This window comes from Apodemus sylvaticus, chromosome 6, assembly GCF_947179515.1.
Source record: "Apodemus sylvaticus chromosome 6, mApoSyl1.1, whole genome shotgun sequence".
NCBI lineage: Eukaryota > Metazoa > Chordata > Mammalia > Rodentia > Muridae > Apodemus > Apodemus sylvaticus.
The window spans coordinates 13,134,424-13,146,936 of NC_067477.1; the positions used below are offsets into that span (position 1 = coordinate 13,134,424).

At 49.5% G+C, this 12,513-nt stretch overlaps 1 long non-coding RNA gene across 1 annotated transcript in view; it reads right to left on the bottom strand.

Annotated features, from left to right (window-relative positions):
- Window positions 1-12,293, bottom strand: part of LOC127686944 (uncharacterized) — a 53,854-nt gene extending 41,561 nt beyond the window's left edge. Inside the window, exons 1-4 of the long non-coding RNA XR_007978294.1 lie at window positions 12,176-12,293; window positions 9,983-10,111; window positions 8,834-8,926; window positions 1,178-3,266 (exon numbers count right to left, since the gene is read on the bottom strand). This is a non-coding gene — a long non-coding RNA (uncharacterized LOC127686944). The remainder of the gene's footprint in view (window positions 1-1,177; window positions 3,267-8,833; window positions 8,927-9,982; window positions 10,112-12,175) is intronic.
- Window positions 12,294-12,513: the final 220 nt, after the last annotated feature.

Consider the following 12,513-nt stretch of genomic DNA (forward strand, 5'->3'; position numbering starts at 1 on the left):
TTTGGCATTTCCATGTTAAAACTGGGTAAACTGAGGAATTCAGGGTAATGTGCACAGTGAATGCTCACTGACAACCTGACAGATCCTGGCTTAGCCAAACACAGCTTTTCAAACCCTACCTGCCAAACCAAAGCCAGTTCTACAGAGGGGCCATTCTCAGAGTCTCTCTCCTCCGTGCCTTGCACTCTGTTGGGCTGAAAAGCAATTTTTTTTTACACCTGCTCCATTAGTATTCAGTCAGAATAGAAAATGCAGGGAAACATGCTCAATTTTCCCTTGGGATGCCAGAGTACGTGTGGACCCTGCTTCCGTGATAATTACAGATAGAACACACTTGAGAAGATGTTGCTTAGAAAATAAACTCAAATTCAATTGGATGGGAAGTTTAGCCCCCAAAGGGTGCCCCTGACAGGAGGGAGAATTAAGAAACACAGATTTTTTTTCCTCAGGCGTGGCCATAGAGGAAAGGAAATCTGTAAGAGTGTGGGTTTAGAGGAAAAATAGCAGGCTGGATCTGCATTAGCCCCCTGTATGGCTGTGGGGACAGTCTTTTATCATCTCTAAACCTTGATTTCGTCCCCCTTTTGATTGACAGTGGAAGATGCCATCATGGAGGGTGGCTGTGATGATCTAGCATAATAAAAGAACACGAGGTTCAAGAGGAGGGCTGAGCGAGAGGCCAGGGCTCTGGGCTTAGTCATCCAGGAGAGCAGTGGAGAGGCAGCAGCCTGCTGTTGCTCAGAACACACGTGAGAGCAGCAGAGACTCAGAGCTGCCGGAGAGCTGCTGCAGAGCCAGAGCTGGGACTGGGTCCTAGTGACTGGGTCAGCGGGACACCTGTTATCCCAAAAACACCTGAGATAATTGATACAGTTAGAAATCGGGCAGAAGGCAAGAGTTTTCCTAGCAGTTGACTAGGAAAAAAACCTCTTGGAAGAGCCAGGAAGCCTTTGATTTCGGTGAGAAACTGTCTATTTATGTTATTTCCTTCATCTCTCTGTCTCCCATCCACAGGGAAGCTTGCTGACCTGTGCTCATCCATGTACCATCTCTCCAGCATTTATCATCCATACAGCTGCCTTACTGCACGGTTCATGCATCCTCACACAGGATCCTATCCATCAGAACGACCCTCCATCCTTCCCCCGTCTCTATTTTGTAAAGGAATTAAACCAACCTGGGCGGCAGCCCCGGGTTCTGCTTACTAGCCGATCTTGAGAAAATGCTAACTCCTTCTCATCCCCTTGTCTGTAAAATAACAAGCAATCAGATGTAGCCGGGCTGGGAACTAAAAGGGGGGTGGGCATTCTAGTGTTTCAGTCTCAGCAAATCATTGTGAAATGTTCGCTGTCTGCGTTTCTGCTGCCGGGCTGGGAGGGATGCGGGGAGAAAAGCCGCTGTGCTTTGCACAATGTGTTAAGATGCTGTTTAGAATTACCTGGGACGGGATGTCTTGGCTGTGGCCTGAGCATCTTGGGGAGTGGTCTGTCCTGGTCCTGGACACACAGCAGAGAGTGCCACCTAGTGGACCAGCGCCCTGTGGGGGTTCCGGACCTAGCCCCCCGGGACTGCAGGCGACCCTCGTTGAGAGGTGGCTAAATCACTCAGGGCCCCTGGCTTGCCAGGCGCCTTTTGTTTTGTGGACGATGGCCAGCTCTCGCTTGTCTATTCAGTCCAACTCCTTTAGAGGTTTCCGGGAAAAACAGATAATTCAAGTAACAGCTGTTGGCTGCCGTGCCTATTTTCCGTTTGAAATGGGGCTGGGGGATGCATGTGTACCTGTCTCTAATTTGCCTGCTGGTCCTGAGAGGCTCTCAGAATTGGCTCCATTTTTAGGGGGAAAAATGAGGCTCACTGAGGTTGTATTTGGTGTAAAGCTCTGCCTTTCAGGCTGTACTTACCTTTGAGAACCCCACAGTCCCCTTGAAAGTGCAGGAAGCACTTTGGAGCAGAGATCTGAATAAGATCAATCATAAAAAAAAATTATGAGTTCATCAGGAAGATTTGGCCACTGCACACAGGTTAGATGGCAAAAAGGAAAACCTGTTAATTTTTTAATTGTGGTAGGTAATGGCATCACATGTATTTTTATTTTACAAATTGCTGCAATGGATATATTTATGTTTTTATAAAGGAAAACAGCTTTGCTTAAGGATAAATATTCTAAGAGTCACAGAAGAGCCAACATGATCTCTAGAATCAGCTTCAAAATGGTCCAAAAAAATCTGAGAGCTTGGATAGTGGGAGGGGAGGGGGTGTCCAGGGTTCAGATGGAGGAGGGGGATGGCTAAATTGGATGGGCACTACATTTCGATGATGAAATACAGGTTAAAACTGTGCTGTTTAAGAACACATTGCTTTTCTCCGTTTGTGGTGTCTTGGGGGAGAAAACATAATAAAGTCTGACTTTCTTTTTAATCAACAAGTGAAAATGAAGTACAGAGGTGTCAACGGGGTTCAGGGAAACGTTTAACAGCTCAGAGGGGGCTTTGGGTCCAAGTTAAATGAAGCACAGTGTCCTGAGGCTGGTTTCCAAGGATCAGAACAGCACGGGGACTGAAGAAACACTCCCTGCAAATTGCATGGACAGAAGGTAAAAGTGCTGGGGGGGGGGGGCACCCAAGAAACAGACACCCACCAGATGCACACTATCTACTCCCTGATGTGCCCTCCAGCACCGCTAGACCCTCCCCCTAGATGTAAAGACCCCCGCAGCATCTCATCTTAACGCAGAACCAGCAGCCTGTGTAAGTCTTCCTGCTGGGACACTGTGCCAATTTAGTTAAGAGAACAGCACTGTCACCTGTCACACACATCGAGTAACCAGCTCAGGCACACTGCCTAGTTTTCGTTTTGTTTTGTTTTGTTTTTTTCGTTTTTAATTAAGCCTTGCTGGAGAGGTAAGAATTGATGCTTTTCCACCTAAAGCTGTTTGCAGCCAGCCGCCTCGGCTGCTCTCAGACCCATCACTTTGCGCTCAGGCACGGGACGGCAAACTGACTCACCTTGAGACCCCAAGACCTGCTGGTCCACTAACCCCTTATGACTCGCCACCGTTCCCAGAGCCCATACTTTTCTGGCCCTCCTGCAAAAGTCACAGGCTCATCTTCACTCTTCCCTTGGGTTTCCTGGGCGCCTGGCCACTTCGCACTGCCTGCAAGCCCTCTCCTTCATCTTTCATTCCTCACTCTGGGAAGCAGACACCGGACAGCTCCGACCCTCAGCCGCTCGCCCGCCGCAGCTCCTGCTGCATTGCAGCACAGTCTCTGTGGGAGAGGTGCAGCCTGAAGCGACCCGGGACACTGTCGCCCCCCGCCCGCCCGCCCGCCGCCCGCCCGCCACCCGCCGCTCGCCGCCGCCCCGCCGCCCGCCGCCCGCATCCTCTGCATCTGCTGCAATTAAAAGCGCTGCTGCAGAAAGCCAAAGCGTAGGTCCCTCTTCGTGTCTCCCCCTCCTCATTTGGGAACGCAAAAACCGTAGCCCAGGCAGCCCCCTTGTGGCACTTGGGGGCGCCACAGACTCTTGGCTGCCTTTTGAAGATTTCAGACAATTTCCACCGCCGCACCGTGAGTTGGCACAAATCTTAAGTGGCCCAACTCCTATCCCATGCAGAACTCTGCTTCCTGCTCCTTTCTTGGAGTCCCCTCTCCATTCCCCTCTCCCCATCCACATCTCTCTCTGAAGGAAGGGAAGCAGCCCGAGTTCTCCCGTTGAATACAACTCTGACAAGCAGACAGGTGTCTGTCAACCATAGCAATAACCAGGAAAGTTTGTGGGAGAGGGATGTCTCTTTGAAGGATCCTTGGCTCCCCTCTCTTATCACACAGGGATGGGATTGTCTCTCAGAAGGTTTGGTTTCCCTTTCTCACTCATAAATTCCCTTTCTCACTCACTCACTTGAGATGAGAGAAAGCTCAGGTTGTAAGTTTATGACTGAGGAGGGGACTGGGGGTTCCCCCACCACAACGTGGCCAGTATAGGGCACATCCCTAGTGTGAGGGGGCTGCATTAGGGGGTCTCTATTTCCAGCTATAAGCCCCAGCCACTCAGAGCTGACACTTTTCATCGGGAAGCTCACCAGAGCCTGGGAAAATTCTGAGCTCTCTAGCTTGCTGTCAACACACAGAAACCCTAGCCCCCCACTATCCCTATTTATAATTTAATTATAGATGAGCAGGGGGCTCTATGGCCCAGGTTAATAATATCATTTTCATAAGCCTCTGCTAATGAGTGCCTACCCCTAATTTTGACCCTGCCCTTCAATGGGATTGGTCCACGAAATAGCTGTGATCTCAAGGACTGTTGGGAGGTGCTTATAACTAGTCAATCCATCCTATGCCCACCCACACCACTTGGCACAGCCTTGCTAGTCAGTCTTCAGCAGCAGGGTGTGTTGGGGAGCCTCGGAGAGCCTTTGGTTTCATCCTGACTCAACCTCACACCAGCTGAGAGACGGTGAGTACTTCTTTGCCTTTCTGTACCATGGTGTCTTCACCAATCCAATGTAGATTATGAGACTCCTCCTCTTTGTGAAATTTCCTATGTGAGTGCTGGACAGACAGCCCACCCAGCTCAGGGCTTCGTCTAAGGTGACAGAAATCCCAACTGCCATCACCCACCCTTGATTGCATTGGTGTGTGGCAAAAGTATTTCCTGTTTGTTTACTCATAAGAAAGATTGCAGTTTGAAGACAGGAAGCCGACTGACCGACCGACCGATCGACCGACCGACTGACTGACAGACCGAGCGATCGGCCGACCGGCCAACTGACATCATCATTTTAACCCTAACCTGACCCTAGTGACCTAGGAGGTAAGAGTGTTGCAGTGTCTGTTGGTGTGAATGAGTGGGGAGTCAGCCGGTTCCCACAGGCTAAGCCACACCCTAAGCATGCTGCCTTCCTTCCAAAACCTCCCTACCTTACCTGTCACTTCAAGGGAGTGACAGGTTGGGAATATCTGTGTGTGTGTGTCTTTCTGCTTTTCCCAAATGCTGTTATAAACCATGCAAATGCTAGTGAATGCAGATGTGGACTCTGCCGGGCTTTCTGCTGCCTGCCACATCTCCCGTGAGTTCCCCAGGCTAAGAGCTGCCTCCGGGCTGGCTTGATTTGTGTGATTAAGCCTGTAGAGGGGCCTCTGCCAGGAGATGTTGTAGTGTGTATGCAGCATGGGGGCTTGAAAGGCCGGACTGTTTGCTCTCTTATGACACTTGTTACATCTCGTCCTCCTCCTGCATCCCACTGAGGACGACACAAGCATGTATGGAGTGTCTGGTGGGGGCTGAGGGGCTCTCATCTGCCTCACTCCTCACTTCAAGCTGGGGAAAGAAAAACTCTCATCTCCATTTCACAGGGAGAAAAGCCTTAGACTCTGAAAACTAAAGGGAATTGTGTGGCCTCACGGCTACAGGGGGAGAGGGAAGCTTAGCTGTGCAGCTTGAGAGCCCCCTGGCTCTGCTGCAGCTGCTCCTGTAGCTCCTACTTCTGCAGGTCAAACGGAGCTGGTCAGGCAGCCACTGCTCAGTAAGGAGAGAAAAAAAAAACAGAGCAGGGGGCTTTGCATTCAGAGGTTTCTGCCTAGCAACTGGTGAAGGGGCAGAGAGAGAGAGAGAGAGAGAGAGAGAGAGAGAGAGAGAGAGAGAGAGAGAGGGAGGGAGAGAGGGAAGCAAGGAGAGAGGGGGAGAGAGGGGGTCTCAGAGCTGATTAACAGCTAGAGACAGAGCAGCTGCCCCCCCTCCCTGGAGGGGAGCACCACGCCCTCCCCTGGGCTGCTGTTAGAACAGCAGGGCGAAAGGCACAGGAATCAAGTGCAGAAGAGCAAAGGAGAAGCACCCCCAGACAGGTGTAAGAGGCCCCAAATTTATTCTCAGAGTGGGTGGGGGTTTTGCTATTTACGTCAGCACAGAAAGGACCCTGAAGAGAGGGAGCGTGCCTCCTGCAAAGACCTGAGGGCCGAGACGTAAGCAGGCTGCTGTGGAGCACGCAGAGCCTGATATAAAAGACAGGGGAGGGCTGAGAGGAGCGTCTCAGTGCGTGAGCCCCAAAGCAGGCTGCTGAGAAGAGGGAGCTCACTGTTACTGAAGGCACCCCAGCAGAGAGGCAGGCCGGTAGGTGATGGGGAGCCTACAGCAGCAGGTTTCTCTAGCTGGCTGGCAGCCCTAAGAGAAAGGCTTCTACAGTGCCGGGTCGGAGCCAACAAGTGGGGCTAGCCGGAGGGGACCTGGCTGGGGTCAGGTCAAGGGTGGGTGGGCTTTCCTGTGACCCTGACAGGGGGTCAAATGGCAAGGGCACCCTGATAGGAAACATAGTACCACTGAGGCACGGAGAAAAAAGCACTATAATTGGGGGGGGGAGTGCTCGGGGAGAGTGGGGATTGCTGGGAGCTGTCCAATCCCATTTTAAGGGAGGGCTACCTGAAGCAGCCAAGAGCCTTCTCTGCCTGATTTCAGGTCCAGGAGTACTAGCCTGAGTCCTCTGTAAGGTAACAGTCTGGTAAATTGGGTGGTGGGGCATGGAGTGAGGGGTCTGTCTGGCTGAGGTATCGGATGGTCATGGGAAAAGCAGGCCACTTTTCTGGAGGCTAGACCCTAGCCACAGAGTCAGAGGGCTGCAGCAACATGACCAGAATAGGCTTGGGGAGGGGGGGGCTTGGGAAAGCACCCTACCCAGTGGTGCAAATGAGTATTAGACTGCACACTGGAGGCTAAAGCCAGTGATGCTAGTTTATTAATGGGGGATTCACCAGGGGCTTTGGGGTGGTTGGGGCTTTTAGCAGATGTACCTCTCAGCCAGACACCCCTGTGCTGTGCAGTTTCTATGAGAGACTCTTGTCGTTAACTCCTGGTGCTTGGACTTAGTATATGGGCATTATGTGTGAGTGCATAATTTCATGAGACGGCTGAAATGGTGGCTGGGGTTTGTTTCTTATCTATGAAATAATCAGGATGACCTGACCTGAGAAGGGCGAATCTCAGGGGAGAAAAACATTTCAAAAGCAGCAGGAAGAGAAATGCAAATGATGGAATTGTTTGAGAAAATTTCCTCCTCTGGCTTCTGCTGACTGACTGTCCAGTTCCTGACAGCAGGATCTGGGGGCTCAAGGTCCTTCAGCTGCTCTGACCCGCCAAGCGGGGGCAGCAACGTGTTGCAGGTTAGAGAGCCAGAGTCCACAAAGATTGCCTGGCTGCTTCAGTGTTAAGGTTACAAGACCTGGGGAGGCAGTATGGACCCCCAGAGCTTTGGCATTGGGTTGTTTTATTGGTGGTGCCTTTGTGGTGTTGTTTCATGATTAAAGGATTTGTTGAGAGCTCTGGATGTGGACATTTGACATTTGGTGATGTGACATTCATACATGTCACTGCCCTTGCTGGTTTTATGTGGGGAGAGGGCCCTGGGGGCCCAGTGTGCATGTGTGTGTGCGTGCCTGCACACAGAACTGCGTCGAGACACACTCTCACAGGTTGGTGATTAAATAATTCTGGTTAGAGGTGACTGAAGACCCTGACGGGGCTGAAATGCATTTCCCTCTGAATTAAAAAAGCCACCCAAAGTCCAGCCCAGAAGCTGGGGTCACAGGGCAGCAAGCCCTTTAGCCCCTACTGGGTAGGGAGGGGTCACTCCACCTCTGATAACTCCTGTTGCTCAAAACACGGGGATGAAATACAGGCTTGAGGGAATTGAGAGATGGGTTTCTGTGGAACAGCAGGGTCGCACACGGGGGAACCATCTGCCTGACCAGAGAAGAAAAAAAAATACTGAAGAGAGAGACGCTTTTGTGCACACAAACAAGAAGATTCCCTTCTGCGTAAGGGGCGACAGGCAAGTCAGGGTCTGGGCTTTTCTGTGCCACTGAGAAGCTAAGCCTTCTGGGGGTCATCAGGAGACCACCCCCACTATTTCTCTGGAGACATTCATGCTAAAGGCAGTGAAATAAGAGGCTGTGAGCAACCTGTTTCCTTTTATTTATGCATATGAAAATAAGATTTACTCCATATCAAACTACAGGAGACCACAAGTAAAAGCAGTAGGGTAGCTAGCTGGGCTGGCCCCAGGTATTTAAGAAAGAACAGGGGTCTATAAGGGGTCAGGGGCTTGAGTAGGGGGTGCGGGGGCTTTATACATTCTGAAGGCTTTTGGATTTGCGTCAGTCAATCATGTTTTCTGAAAAGGCAGAACAGCCTTGAAGGAGGGGGATTTGGGAAGTACCTGGCTGTGCTGTGCTGAGCTGTGCTGAGCTGTGCTGTGCTGTGCTGTGCTAGGTTGTGCTGGGCTGTGCTGTGCTGTGCTAGGGAAGTTGGGATTTTACTGGGTAACCTGGTTGTGTTCCTATGCCAGATGATTTCTATGAGTTATTTTTCTCAGTGACATCTCAGTGGGCCGATGTGAGAGAGATTATGGATTTTTAAAGAAAAATGAAAGGAAGAAACCAAAGCACAGAGACAGTCCTGGGCTACCTAAGGATGCACAGCTTGAAGTCATGCTGTATCTGGATGGCAGTTAAGATGGCTCCTTCTGACTGAGAAGCCTACTCCCACACTAAACAAGAAAGGGTACCGATGCCATCTCACCCCATACACACAGGCCATGCCCTTTGACCCTATAGGCAAGTCCACTCAAAGACAGACATGTGCATTCTCAGCCTGTATTTTTTATAGCTGTCTTGTTGCTACTCTTCCTCCGTCCTATATCCTGGGACTTAGAGGTCAAGGAGCAAGCTCAGAGATTACAGCCATGATGTAAAATTCATCAGGAATATGAGGTGCATGTGTGCCTATGTGTGTGCACAGGAGTGTGCCAATCCATGTGCAGTATTTCGGCGATATGCAGACTCACCAGCACCACACAGCAGGCGACATGGCCCTCTGCCTAGAGGGGAAGGGGGGGGGGGTCTCTGAAGCCAGGTCTCAGGAAACACAAAAGGGACTTCTGGAAGATGCAAAAGAAGATGGTGATTAACCCCCGACCCATTTTGTTAATTACATGGTAGGGAAAAGCATTAGAATAGGAAATCCTATGGGCAAGGCATCACAGTTCCAGACCATGGTCTGGGATATTTGGGATGCAGGGTGAGGCACATGTCTAGCCACAGGGGGACTACCAAGAGAAGGGTGTCAAGCCTCTGCATCAGCATAAGCACAGAGTTTCCAGTGGGGGAAGGGGTGGGGAGGAGGAGTGTCAGGAGGGCACAAGCCGTGGCTCAGCAGACCCCTTTATCAGGCTTCCCCCCTTTTCCTCTCCCTTTGGACTACATCTGGGAAGCTCTGGGAATTCAGCTAGAGGACTGGAAGGGTAGACAATAACAAATCAGTATTTTAGATCGCTCAATGAAAATAAATCCCTGCAAATCATTTACTCAGCGACCCCACCGTGAAGGGGCTGGGGTAAACACGGGGATGCATTCCCCAGCTTAACCACCACAACATTCTCTGTGGTGCTATCAGCAATGGCATAAAATGAAAACGGTTTAGGTTTTTCTAATCGGCCATCAGCTGAGCTGTACCCCATTAATTAAAGCGTGGGTGTGTGCCATGCCCTCCTTGCTGATCCTTGTAGATAACACTTTTATGGATCTATTCATGGTTTTATTTTTTTTAAATACCATACTGAACAAACAGGAACCCATGACCTGCGCTGATGAGAAGAATGTGGACCGGGCTTCTATCTGCACGCATTCTCCAGGAAGGGAAGAGTACAGCTGGCATTTTCAATAACAGAACAGGGGGGTTGCATACGAACGCCGGAATATTAAACAGCTCTTAAAAAGAGGGAAATGCGCAAACCTATTGTCTTTTAATGGACGTCTGGATTTTACAATGGACCAGATTAATCATGATCTTTTGTTCCAAGACAGTTTCCCATCCTTGGTCAGAGGCACACTGCCTTTTATTTCGCTAACGTATGCATTCATATATTCATTTGTAATAATGTCGTAAGGACTCGCTAGCTTTCTCCCCAGATCCGAAGCACTCAGCAATTACTTACGCCTGCCAGGATAAAGGACCCCGGTTTCAGGGTGGCAGTGAGGTGGTTAATCAACCCCCGTGGATACGGAGTCCGAGGTTCTGGGTGACATCAGAAAGGCTATGGGTCTTTGTTATTGCCAAGCAAATTCTGGAGGGGAGGAAAACAAACTGATACAAAATGCTAAAGGAAGAATACTAGCTCTGAAGTAGCCTCTGCATGAAATAAACAAAGTCATAGACTCTGGAAAGCACGTTTAGAGACGTGCAAACATACAGAGAAATGCAGAGGCCCAGGAAGAGCACCAAGGCTAAATTGAGGAGGGGGCTAGAGATGAGGGAGGGGCTGAGTCCTACTGACACTTGAATTTTTAGAATCCACCAAATTAATTAGCAATACATTTGCTGTACAATTATAATAAATATTTTGCTGGTGGGGTATTTTTTTTTTGGTGATGGTTTTTTGTTGTTGTTATTTATTCTTTCAGAGGATTTTATTAGCAAAACAAAAAACAAACAAAAAAATTGAAAAAACAAATGAGATTAAATTATGGGGTGCCCAAAGCAAGTTCTCAACACAAAGGGACTTGAGGTTTATTTTTTTTTCTAACCTCTTTTTTTTTTTTAATTTTTATTTTCTGGGCTTCTGCACTGAAGCCACAGCCCAGCACGGCAAGTCAGTGACAAGCAGCCAGCAGGTGTGAGCCTCAGGCTATGATTTCACAACCAATCCTACCCTCAGTGTCTGCCATGTACCCATGGGGGAACATTTTCCTCTTTGGTCCTTAAGAGGCCCAGAAAGCTAATGCGCTGGCCCGTGTTCTAGGGGATTAGCTGTATGGAATGGGAACTCCAGGGGAATGTGACTTGAGATAGATGCTGGCAAACAGGACACGGTCCTCTAGAGAAATAGACACAGCAGCCGCCTGTGTCTCAACTGTGGAGCCTGCTTGCTGGCAAAGAGCCGGGGGCCTTGCTACGTGCCCTGACAGTTTGACTCTTAAGCAATACACACTGTTACCGTGTTCCTTCAGAGTCGAACGCAGAGGGTCCTGCTGTCAGCACTGCTAATTCATCTAGGTAGTGCACTGCACACTGAACTCCTCAGGAGACCCCTTTCTCTCCCAGGGACCCTGAGTCTCGCTTACTCACTGAGCTTCAGACCTAGCTAGTGAGACCCTCTGCAGCTGTCAGGGGCTGTCAGAATCTCAGAATGCGCATAAGGCTGAGTGTGTGACAAAGATAATGTGATTACACCCACATCTTCAGAGAAGCACTTGATGCTCAGAGACCCTCGGAACAAAAAAAATTAACCCTTTCTGAACTCGGCAGTGTGAAGGCTCATCCACCTTTGTCTGCCCTTGCAAAGCTGCTGTTTCATTTACTGGTAACTGTCTCCTCTGAAGAAATGCGGACCAGGGAAAAATAAAATCTGAGCTGCATTTAGTGTTCTGCCTTTATGACTGACTGGTCTAATCACTCGAGGTTCAGCTATTTAGTTCATATGATTTGTGGAGTGGGCTCTGTACCTGTGAATACCTTATGGTCACAGATAAGGATTTCACAAATGCAAAATATTTTTATGAAATATAATCTATATAATTTTTTTTAAATAAAAAGCAATATTCAGATGGGAGACTCCCTGTGCTTGTACAGCAGTCCACGGTTACTTCCAGGTGGAAACGCCTGAAGACAACCCCATAAAAAGCTAAAGTTGCCTCCGGAAAACACCCCCCGCCCTGGGTGGAGGGTGGGGGCAGGGAGGGGGGCGACGTTCCCAACACTGCTTTCCTGTTTGGCTCTTTTCCTTTGTTTTCCACTGAATTCCAAAATAACGAGAAGGGTTTATAAATGAGTCCAGAGGATGAAGATCCTCAAACGGCCACCTTGGCAAGGGGCAAGGACTCTCCTCCTCTACCAGGTATTTTCTCCTTTGTTCTATTTCAGATTGACATGGGCACTGCTTCCCTGATCTTACATAGGGGGTTAGCAGCTATAGTCAGGGTTTTAAGATCTTCTACCTCCTAAAAGGGCATGACTCTGCTCCCCCTCTGCCTCTGGTCCCCATCAGGGGCATCATAATGGTCAGCATCCTCTCTGCAGGTAACTAAGCCTCCCTTAGTTACACAGAGAGTGACAAGGATACCAGCTTGTTAGGGCTGTGTGACTTCCACTCCTCTAGGAAGCCCCTTCCCCTTGAAAGAGGTGTGCTTACCTGCCTGACAGGGCACTGAGTCTGGACTGCTGGTTCTCCATCTTGACATAGGATAACTCGAGCTGGAAGGAGCCAGGGCTCCCTCAGAAATCACAAGCCCCCTGCCCCCTAAGGGGCAGTGAGCCATAGCTGTAAAATGAAGAGTTCTAGTTAGTTCCATTCTAGAAAAAAAATCTACAAATTTACAAGTTCTCTAAATTAACATTTTAGAAGGTAAGAGAACATTCCACAGACCTTTTTCTGTGATCCAGGACCAGGCGTCTGCTCCCTTCCTGGGAGAAAGCAGCCATCTTATCTCTGGCCAACCTAGGAGAAGAGAAATCACTACAAATCAGAGT